The sequence below is a fragment of the Muscardinus avellanarius genome (genome assembly GCF_963383645.1).
Source record: "Muscardinus avellanarius genome assembly, chromosome: 6".
Lineage (NCBI taxonomy): Eukaryota > Metazoa > Chordata > Mammalia > Rodentia > Gliridae > Muscardinus > Muscardinus avellanarius.
Window position 1 is genome coordinate 21,360,431 of NC_137791.1, and position 11,969 is coordinate 21,372,399.

The following is an 11,969-nucleotide window of genomic DNA, read 5'->3' on the forward strand; positions in this document are numbered from 1 at the left end:
AGATTTTCTGTGGTTGTTTCAATTTTATTTATTGAACAAATATGACTGAAAGCCAATTTCAAACACTTTTTCTGACTGCAACCATAAGCCAGTCAAATGTCCTGGAATTTTCAGTTGTTTGGCCAATAGCAACTGAATACAGCATCTTAGGATTCACAATTTAAATTTTATATATATTCAAGTAAAAGTAGCCAGGCGTGGTGGTGCACACTTGTAATCTCAGCATTTGGGAAGCTGAGACCAGAGGAGCGCGGTTCGTGGACAGCCTCCCCTACTTAGTGAGGCTGCCCAGATGACCCAGCCAGTTCCTGAGGCTGCAGTGAACCCATCTTTTTCAGGAGTGATATGGAACAGCCCCCATTGAGATTATAAGCTAACAAACCAATGTAGGGGTGAAGAATGGCAAGGAAAAGGATTTGCAGGATCTAAGACTTTGCAAATAACCCCTGCGGGGGTGGTGGGTAGGGCCTACCATCAATACAGCATCAATATGAATTAGCAGATAGCTCCTAAAGGCATTCAGACAGAAGGGACCTGAAGTTCTCAGTTCACAGAGCCCTTGTAGGGTGAGCCTGTAGCCAACCAGAAACTCCTGTCTGCCTGCACTAAGAACTATATATAGTTAGAAGCATACAGAGGACAAACTCAAAATTTTGATTATATGAGTCAGATTGATAGAGGCAAATAAATATCCTCAGAATAGACCATATTAAAAAGGAATAACAAAAACACAAAGGATTCACACACAAAGAGAAAGAAGATGTCAAGGAAACAGAAACACAAACCTGAGAACTCTAAAAATATGAGAATGAGGAACATCAAGGAAATGATAAACTCCAAAAACTCAGGGAGATTACAGATACTCATCTGCAAAAAAAGTAAGAATTATGAGTTTTGATCTTCAATGTAATGAAAAGCCTCAATAAAGTATATAGGACATGAAGTAGGAAATTGAGGCTTTAAGAAAAAAAACAGAAAAAGACTTTGAAAGAAATGAAGGAGTCAATAAAAACCAACTCTGGCAGGCTAGACCACATGGAAAACAGGATATTACTCTTGGAAAACAGTTCATTCAAATTGAAAACACAGTCAACAATATAGAGAAGACATTACAACAGCACAACCTAAATATTCAAAAAAATATACGACAATACAAAATGTCCAAACTTATCAATAAGAGGCATTAAAGAAGGTCTAGAAGCACAAACCAAGGGTATCAGAAACATCTTCAAAAGCCTAGCATGGTGGCACATGCTTGTAATCCCAGTACTTGGGATGGTGAGACAGGAGGATAGCAGATTACCAATACCACAAAAATAAAGAAAGAAAGAATAGCAGCCAGGCATGGTGGCACATGCTTTTAATCCTAGTACTTGGGAGGCTTAGACAGAAGGATTGAGGGTTCCCAGCCAACCTCAGCTACTTAGTGAGGCCCTCCACAACTTAGTGAGACCCTGTTTCAAAATAAAGACTAAAAATTGAGGCTGGGGGGTTTATCTTGAAGGCAAAATACCACTGGGTTCAATCTCCAGAACTACACACATACACACACACACACACACACACACACACACACACACACACAAGAAACATCTTCAGAGAATTAATTACAGAGAATTTTTCAAACATAGAAAAAGACTTAATCATCCACATAAAAGATAAATATAGAACAGTGTTAAGATCAAAGAAGAATATCCCCACACCCTGTAATAATCAAAATGACTAAAATAGAGGCCAAAGAAAGAATCTTAAAAGCAGTGAGAACAAAAGAATGGTGACTTTCAGGGACAACACAACAAAAATCACTCCAGACTTCTCAACACAAATCATGAATGTCAGGAGGGACTTGTATGAGGTACTCAAGATCCTGGAAGAAAACAACTTCCAACCAAGGCTCCTATATCCAGCAAAGATATCATTCAAAATTGATGGAGAAATAAAAACATGCAAACACAAGCAAAACTTAAAGATTTCATGACTACCAAGCCAGCACTAGAGAAAATACTTAAAACACACACACACACACACACAGAGAGAGAAAGAAGAAAAAAGCAATAGATTACAGAATCAGAAAAGAAAGAGGCACTCCACCAGGTGGGCAACTAAGCACAGGAAAAAACACTACATCAAACAGAAATAGAACTCAAAATAACAATAAATAAAAATATATCTTAATAATAACTCTGAATATCAAAGCCCTTAACTCCCCAATTAAAAGATATAGACTGGTGATTTGGATTAAAAAAACATAATCCAACTATATGCTGCTTTCAAGAAACTAAACTTACAGTCAAAGATATCCATATGCTAATGGTGAAAGGATGAAAAAAGATATACCATGCAAATGGAGAATGAAAACATTCAGGGGTAGCAACACTCATATCTGACAAAACAGACTTTAAGCTAAAAGAGAAAGCAGGTCACTTCTTATTAATAAAAAAGGGAAAATCTAACAAGAAGGCTGCTTCAACATATACAAATCAACACATGTTATTCCCCACATAATTAGAACTAAGGACAAAAATCACACCATAATCTCAATAGATGCTGAAAAAGCATTTGACAGAGTTAAGCACACATTCATGTTAAAAACTGCAGAAAACCAAAATAGAAGAAACTTATCTCAACATCATTAAGGTAATATACAACAAACCCAAAGCCATCATCATGTTGAATGAGGAAAAACTGCAAGAATTCCCTTTAAAATCAGGAACAAGACAAGTATGCCCAATATCACCACTCCTTTTCAATATAGTCTTCTAGACTATTTCCAGAGTAATAAGACAAGGATAAGAAAGCAAAGCAGTTCAAATAGAAAAATATGAAGTAAATTATATTTATTTGCAGATGACATGATCCTGTTTCTAAAAGACCCCAAAAACTCAACCAAAAGACTACAAGATCTGATTAACAAATTCAGCAAAGTAGCAAGAAACATAATCAGCCTAAAAAAAAGCAAGAGCTTTTCTATATGCCAGCCATGAATCCACTGAGAAAGAAATCCAAAAAGGAGTTCCATTCACAATAACTATAAAATACCTAAGAATAAACCTAAGCAAGGAGGCAAAAAACCTCTACAATACAAATTATAAAACACTAAAGAAAGAAGTTGAAGATCTTAGAAAATGGAAAGACCTTCCTTGCTTCTGGATAGGCAGAATAAATATCAAAATGGCCATTCTACCAAAAGTGATCTGCACAGTCAATGTAATCCCTATCAAAATATCAATGTCATTCTTCATAGACTTAAAAATAGTGATAAATTTCATATGGAGAAACAAATGACCCAAAAAGCCAAAGGAATTCTCAGCAATAAGAACCATGCAGGAGTCAACATAATTCCTGACTTCAAATTATACTACAGAGCTACAATAATTAAAGCAACATAGTATTGGCACAAAACCAGACACATAGACCAATGGAACAGAACAGAAGATGCAGAAATAAATTCACATACTTTTAGCCAATTGATTTTCAACAAAGGTGCTAAGAACATATGTTGGAGAAGAGACAGCCTTTTCAACAAATGGTGATGAGAAAACTGGTTATCCAGTTGCAGAAAAACTGAACTAAATCCTTACCTCTCACCCTGCTTGGGAATTAACTGGAGATTAATCGAAGACTTGGAAGTTAGAACAGAAACTGTGAAGTTACTAAAGGAAGGCATAATTTCAACACTCCAACATATAGGTACAGGAAGAAACTTCCTCAACATTATTCCAAAGCTCATTAAATTAAAAAAGCATCAAACTAAAAAGTTTCTGCACATCAAAGGAAACCAAACAGAGTCTAAAGAGGAAGCCTAAAAAATGGGAACTCTGTGGGGGTTTTTTTGCCAGCTATCCCTCTGATAAAGGTTTGAATATAGAAAACACCTAAAAAATAACACTAAAAATACAAAAAATACAATAAAAATGGGCAACTGAATTGGATACTTCACAAAAAAGATACAAATAGAGAACAGATATATAAAAAGTGTTCAACATCATTAACAGAGAGGTACAAATCAAAACTACACCAACATTCAATCCAACCCCAATTAAAATAGCAATGACCAAGAAGTGAAATAACAAATGTTGGTGAAGATGTGGGGAAATAGGAACTCTTCTACACTTTTTTTGTAATTGAAAATTAGTGCAGCTGTGATGGAGATCAATGTGGAGATTCCCCAGAAAGCTGGGAATGGGTCCACCATATGATGCGGCTATACCAATCCTGAGTATCTTTACAAAAGGGCCAAAATCAGAGAACTACAGTAATATACGTATACTCACGTTCACAGCAGTACAATTCACAATAGCCAAACTGTGGAACCAATGGAAGTGTCCATCAACAGATGAATGGATTACAAAGTAATGGGAAATGCACACAATGAAATTATAACACAGCAATAAAGAAGGACAAAACTATATAATTTGCAAGAAAACAGAAGGATCTTGAGAATATTATGTTAAGTGAGATTAGCCAGTCACAGAAAGTGAAGGGTCATATGTTTTCTCTAATATTTGGGAGTAATTGGGATCCCAGAGAGACTCCAGACAATGAAGGAGAAACCACAGTGGAGCTAAGAAGGTGGTCTAAGGAAAGGAAAGGGAGACAACTGAGGTCCATCAATGAAAATACTACCAGTAACTATGTGTACATATATGAAGGTACCAAAGTCAATGTCAGTACTTTGTATTGGGAAGAGGGGAAATGGGGAGACAGGAGAGGCAACACTGAAAAGAAAGTTATGAAACTTATAGCCAGTTGGATATGGGAATATAAAGGCTGAAAGAACTGAGTAGAATTCCAAGTTTCTGACTTGGACGAAAGGTGGTGGAATGCATTAGTGTAAGTAGTGTAGTACAGGAAAAGCTTGATGGAGTAAGAAAAACTCTTTAAGGATGTGTGGTACTTAAGTATCAATGTTTCAGGTGGGCAATTTAATACCTGGGTCTGGAACTAGAGAGGTAAGTCTGGGATATTGCTGAGAGGTAAGTCTGGGATATTGCTTTAAATTAGATTAGGAAGCAATCAGCTATGGCCAAAGTAGTTGAGGTAGGCAATGGAATATGTAGAATAAGGTCTTGGGAGTCAGACGGAGATGTGGGTTTGAATTCTAGCTCTCACCTCTACCAGAATTTTTCACTTTAAGCAAATGGTGTAACTTTTCTGAGATTCAATTTCTTCACCTATAAAGATATAGCAGTTTCCTCACAGGATTACTGATGGGGTAAGTACGTAGTATTTACTTTTTGCTAGTGCTATACTTGCATTATAGTGTTTAATCCTCTGAACTACATATGTGTGTTATATATCCACATTAACACATGCATAAGTTTATATTCAGAGAAAAGCAGATGAATTACTTCCAACAGTACCACTGTTCTCAGACACAGGTGTTCAGGGTACCCACATGCAAGTCCATTCTAAAGGATTCCTCCCAGAAGAGAAAACAATTAAAGTGAGTACTTTTGCTTTCTCCTTAACGTTTTTCGAGATCCATCCAGTCAAGTTCTTCTGTATTTTCCCAGCGAAAATTATTCCTCATGATTTATTTTGAAATTCAAAGCTTGGGCTGCTATTTATAAGAGTTTTTCGTGCATATATGGGGGAAGCACCGTTCTTTTATTTATTTTTGTAGCACTGGGAAGTGAACCCAGGGGCATTCTACCTCTGAGCTACACTTCCAGACCTATTTTATTTTTATTTTGAAACAGTCTCACCAAGTTGATGATAGACTCATTAATTGTTGAGGCTGTCCTCAAACCTGTGATTCTCCTGTCCCACCCTCCCAAATAATGGGATTACAAGCATGCACCACCATGCCCAGCTCGTGTAGTTCTTTTTAATTGAAATCTGTGTGCACTGCAAGATGCTCAGTAAATTAGGCAGTGGAAGGAAGTTCATCTATAAGGAGAATAAATAGACAGCAATGTAGAAACAACTTCAATTCAGACAGTTTGACCTGGGTTAAGAGTAAATATCCCCAGACTGTTTGCCTAAAGATAAGTATAGCCTTTTTTTCAGAGTGTCCAATTTGGTACAATCCAAAACTGTTATCAGAACAGATAATTCACAACATTTATCAATCAAAAATAAGTAGACAGAGCTTTACATAGAAAAGTTATAGACCTATTGATCAGATAACGATTCAAAATTCTAAGTAATCAAATCTACATAAGAATTGAAAACACATTATAACACCCACCGCATGCCTTACCTTTGCCATGATTCTGTGTAGTCTTTTACGTTCAAGCCACCCCCTGACATGGGCCTGCATGGTCGTGACCATTTTAACTATTTTTTTGTTCATTTTTACTTTGTTTCTTTCTCGAAACACTTGGTAGATTTCTATGTGTGGTCCGATTCTTTTAACTTTTCTGTCCAATTTATCACTTTTATTTGGAGTATATCTCATCCTAAAAACAAAATATAAAAATTTCTAAGAGATGATAAGAAGAATAGATGCTTCTAAAATCATATGTTCTTTCAATGATGAATATATGGAAATAGGAAATGCATTATAATGTGTACTCAGAAGTCAATACAGGACATCACTTGAACTTGTCAGTATGATTCTTAAAGAAGGTTGAACATGCTAGAAACAACGTAATAGGTATAAACCTTCTGAAGAAAGGAAATCCAAAAGAAAATGAATCCACCAGAGTTTAGTGAAAACTATTAGAAAGAGAATACTTTAGTGTAACAGAGCAGGTTAGTCCATATACTTTTCCTGTCCCTGAAACTATTTTAAAGATTTCTTTTAAATTACTAAATTACTTGCACCGCCATCTGCTAACCAAACGTCATATGAAAAGTAATTTAGGACCAAAACCTCTCAGCTGAGGGTCTACAGTATAGTTGGAAGGATCATGGACTACAGCATCTGCAAAAAAGATCATTCTGAAAAACATGAGCCCTGTAACTGATTTGAATAACCCTTACAGTGACTATGAGAAAGTATGTGAGAAAACTGCAGATTTTCTACCATGAATAGATTAACTGTAACCTTGGTAACTCCATGTCTACTTTTCTCCTTTTATATAGCTGGTGCACATTTTTTGGTAGAGTAGCTAGATTTTTTTTTCTCAGTGTCTTCCAGAGTCCAATTCCCTTGTAATTCTTAGAGACTAACTAAAAGTGCTCTTTGCTTCTACTCTGTCTTTTGCAGCTAGAGTTCCACTGAGATTTCCATGTCAAGTCCCCCGCAGGGCGTCATGTTATTCTAAAAGCACACTAAACATAGACCTCTAGATTGGATTCCAGTCCCAGCGTTCTTACTTCTCAGAGTAAATCTCTGACTTCAGTTGACATAGCTTTTGCTTTTTTCTCTCCTAGTCTGTTTTGACTTCTGCATCGAGCAGGTTCTTGAGCAAGTTTTGTTTTGTTTTGTACCTGGCATTTTTCTTCCCTTGATAACCAAAATGTTGGGAGTCAGATTTTTTTATTATATAATCTAAACATCAAGTACTTTTTGGGCAGTGGACAGCAAGGAATCTCAGTTCTGTCTTTGCATTTATCTTTTCTGTTCTTTTTCTTAAACTTGATATGCCCTGAATTGCCTGTTACTTGAACGACAGAATAGCATTGTTCTTGAACACCAGTTTGAGTATTATTCAGAGATTGTTTTATAGAATGCAAATCAACTCAGATCAAGTCATCTGCCTAAGAAGTACTCATTAATGATCCTTTTATACTCCCTGGCCTTTTCAATCCCAAGAAGCTACAAATGACCAGTAAGACTTGCTGAGACACAGATAAACTGTGCTCTGTATTTACTTTTGACCTGCAGCTAAAGATGCAAAACTGAGGCTGCTAGTTTTCTTTGTTTTCTTAGTTTTCTTGTGTGTAATAATAATAAAAAAACATATTTTCCTTTCTTGCAAAGTAAAAGAAGTTAACCTTGTAAATGTTTTTGTAATTACAGCTCTTTTATATCAGTGGCTGGTTCTTTCTCTCATTCTATCTTGGGGAAACTTATACAGAATTAAAACAAAACTCTTCTAATGGCTTTTTAACCTATTTCTTGGGTGTCCCAGATGGCTCTAGGGCATTACTATCTTCCGTACTACATAAAAAGAGGGCTGTTAAAAGTGGTAAGATGTATTTAGCCTGATTATTTTACAAATATGGTACAAATGTCATATAGGAAGACAAAGATGGCCCCTGTATCCTTTTATTTTTAACCACTAGGTATTTCTTCCAGAAAACTATGACCATTAGCTGAAAAGTTTGCTGGTTCTAAACATGCTATTCTTAAGTGCCCAATTGTTTTAAACATAGTCTAAGTAAGCATATTTTCAGACACTCAGAATCATATATTCTGCATACTCTATAAAACTTCACTAAAATATGTTAATTATCAATAGGACAAACCCCAGGGGCTATTAAAATACCCCTCAAACTATTGCGGTCCTTTGGAGCTCTGACTCAGAGACCCCCATCCTACTGCTGAGTGACACCACCTGGTAAATAATACTTCTGTCTGGTCTCCTCTCCCATAGGAGTTCCTTTGCCCTCTTCCATTCTGGGTAGTAGCTCCATATCACTGTTTCACAGATTTTTATATAAATTGACACACTAGCTGGGCATAGTGGAGCACACTTGTAATCCTAATACTTGAAAGGCTGAGACAGGAGGATCTCAAGTTCTCAGACAGTCTCAGCTACTTACTGAGGCCCTCTGTAATTTAGTAGGACCCTGTTTCAAAAAAAAAGAATTAAAAAAGGACTGGAGGTATAACTAAGAGGTAGAATGCCCCTGAGTTCCATCCCTAGTACCACAATAAACAAACAAACAAACAAACAAACACACTACATTGGTAATGTTTTATTTATCAAAGTGTAAAATATGAAGAGTTGATAAACCAAAGAAAATGTCTACCTCCCTAAGTTAAATATATAGCAACTAAAATATTAATATAAACAGATTAGAAGCATGCCATTGTGATTGATTCCACTGATGGCAAAATATTAGCTCCTTATATTCATATTTTTGCAATGTGACTTGAAGCTCCACACATCACAAAATGGAGTCACTTTGCCCACTGTATTTATCAGCTTTCCATCACTGTGGCAAACATTCTGAGATAAACAACTTAAAAAGAGGATTGGTTTATTTCCTCTCCTGGTGTCAGATGTGTCAATACCTAGGCAGTAGGCCTCACTAATCTTAGGCATGTGGTGAGGCAGTACATCATGGCAGAGAAAACCACTTAACCTCTTGGTAACAGGGAAGCAAAGAGGAACAGAGGAGGGCCCAATGACCCATCAGTGACCTGACTTACTTCCACTAGGCCCTACCTCCTGAAAGTTACAGTGCCTCCCACAGCACCACAGGCAGGTGACCAAGCTTTCAGCAAATGAGCCTTTGGGGGACATTTAACTTCTAAACCATAATACCCAGTCTATGAGTCTGGGCTGGTCTTGTTAATTGTTTTGGTCTTTGCTCTTCTACCTGATGTTACCCTTATTTCCTTATTTCTATCTACTTTCCACATATCAGAGAAAACATACAAGTATTTACTTTTTGAGACTGGCTAATCTCGCTTAGCACAACATTATTGGGTTCCTGTTGTTCTTATGGTTAAGTAAAATTTTACTCTGCTATAAAAATTTTTTGTATTATTCATCACCATTCATCTGTTGATGAATACCTAGGTTGGCTCCATAATTTGGCTATTGTGAATTGGGCTGCTATAAAAATGGATATTCAAGTCTCACTATAATATTTTGACTTTTGAAGGAGAGAAAATGGCATTCACAGATTACAGTACCCACAGCAAATCTGAAGCCCAGCAGGGCGACAGTGATTACATGGCCCAGCCAACTCAAGGACATGCAAAGGCCACCCAGACACATGAGCAACAAAGCTATGGGACCTATGGGCAGCCTACTGATGTCAGCTACACCCAGGCTCAGACCACTGCCACCTATAGGCAGACTGCATGCGCAACTTTGTACAGACAGCCTTCCACTGGCTCTACTACTCCAGCTGCCCCCAGGCAGACAGCAAGCCTATGCAGGGGCATGGCACTGGTGCTCATGACTCCAACACCACCCACACCTCCCACACAGCTCAATCTGCAGATGGCACTCAGCCTGCTTACCCAGCCTGTGTGCAGTGGCCAGTAGCCAATGCACCTGCAAGACTGCAGCATGGTAACAAACCGACTGAGACTAGTCAACCTCAGTCTAGCACAGGGGGTTGTAACCAGCCTGGTCCAGGATATTGACAGAGTAACTGCAGTTATCCACAGATTCTCAGGGGGGAGGGGTATGTAGCAAGTCACCATACCTCCATTCTCTCTTCCTACCACCTATTTCTCTACACAGCCAACTAACTGACTAGTTATGATCAGAGCAGTTACTCTCAGAAGATCAACTATGGATCAGCTATGAGCAGCAGAGTAGCTAAAGGCACAGCCCCCACTAGTTACCCCCTACACAGGTATAGCTAGGTTCCAAGTCGATATAGCCAACAAAGCAGCAGCTGTAGACAGCAGAGTGCATTCTGACAGGACCATACCAGTAGCACGGGCGTTTATGGGCTGCAGTCTGGAGGATTTTCTGCACTAGGAGAGAACCAGAGCATGAGTGGGCCTTATAAACAGGGCAGGGAAAGAGGGAGATTGATTGTGGGAGGATGAGCAGAAGTGAGTTGACAGAGTGGAATGGGCTCTGGAGAGCGAGGTGGCTTCTATAAGCCTGGTGGGCCGATGGAGAAGAACCAGGTCTTGATCTAGGCCCGCCTGTAGATCCTGATGAAGATTCTGACAACAGCAAAGGTTATATACAAGGATTAATTGACAATGTGACTCTTGATGACTTCTTTTTTTTTTTTTTTTGGTGGCACTGGGGTTCCTGGAAGCCCTTCTACCTCCGGGCTACACTCCCAGGCCTATTTTTACATTTTTATTTGGAAACAGGGTCTCCTAAGCCAGCACACGCGGCTGGCTTCGAACCTGCACGATCCTCCTGTCTCCGCCTCCCAAGCACGGGGATTACAAGCATGCGCCACCACGCCCGGCTTCTTGATGACTTCTTTAGAAGTATGGGGCTGTTAAGATGAACAAGAGAACTGGGCAGCCCATGATACTCATCTACTTGGACAGGGAAATAGGAAAGCCCAAAAGTGACACCACTGCGTTTTACCACGACCAGCCGACTGCCAAGGCTGCCGTGGAATGGCTTGATGGAAAAGATTTTCAAGGGAGCAAACTGAAAGTCTCACTGGCTCAGAAGAAGCCTTCAAAGAATAGTTTACAAGGTTGGCATTCCACCCCATGAGAGCAGAGGGATGTTGCTGTCACTCCATGGAGGTCCAGGTGGCCCTGGAGGTCTTAGGACCCATGGGCTGCACAGGAGGCCATGGAGGAGACAAAATGGCTCTCCCCCAAAGGACACCCCCTTGGAGGAGAAAACCTCCAGCAGCGAGCTAGAGACTGGCAGTGTCACAACCCGGGCTGCAGAAATTAGAACTTTCTATTAAGCATAGACTCTGGAATTTCTTCTTTAATCCTCAGAATGGATTTGTTGGATAAATGCTACTATAATGATTTTATAAATGAGGAAACTGGTACTGAGAGAAAGCTGGTGACTTCCTATGATTGTAGAATCAGAATTCAAAGCTCTCCCCATCTGTCTAACAAAAGCCAAAGGAAGAAGAATTATGTCAGGATGACAGAAAGGTGGACCATTAGCAGTGGCCAGGCCTCAATGATCAGGATGCCTGGGGTGACCAGCTGTAGGTTTGCATTCACTTGAGAATAGTAGTACAGTTTCAGCAATATTAAAATATGCAGCCATATCACATAGATAGACTCTGGTATGAAGTTGCTCGATCTATGTAGGGTCCAAGAATACATAGTAGATGAAATGTGGAAATATACAGAAATGTCAAATACATGGAGGCTAAGTGACCTCTGAATTAGAGCATCAGCAGGAAACAACCTTGGCTTATCCCTCAAGTACAATTTTTAAATT

The 11,969-nt window shown here is 38.7% G+C and overlaps 1 pseudogene across 1 annotated transcript; it reads left to right on the forward strand.

Moving 5' to 3' along the window:
- Nucleotides 1-9,737: 9,737 nt before the first annotated feature.
- Nucleotides 9,738-11,425, forward strand: LOC308263993 (RNA-binding protein EWS-like; annotated as a pseudogene). The gene is made up of 2 exons: nt 9,738-10,832; nt 11,034-11,425. The product of its transcript is annotated as an RNA-binding protein EWS-like (transcript).
- The last annotated feature ends 544 nt before the right edge of the window (nt 11,426-11,969 follow it).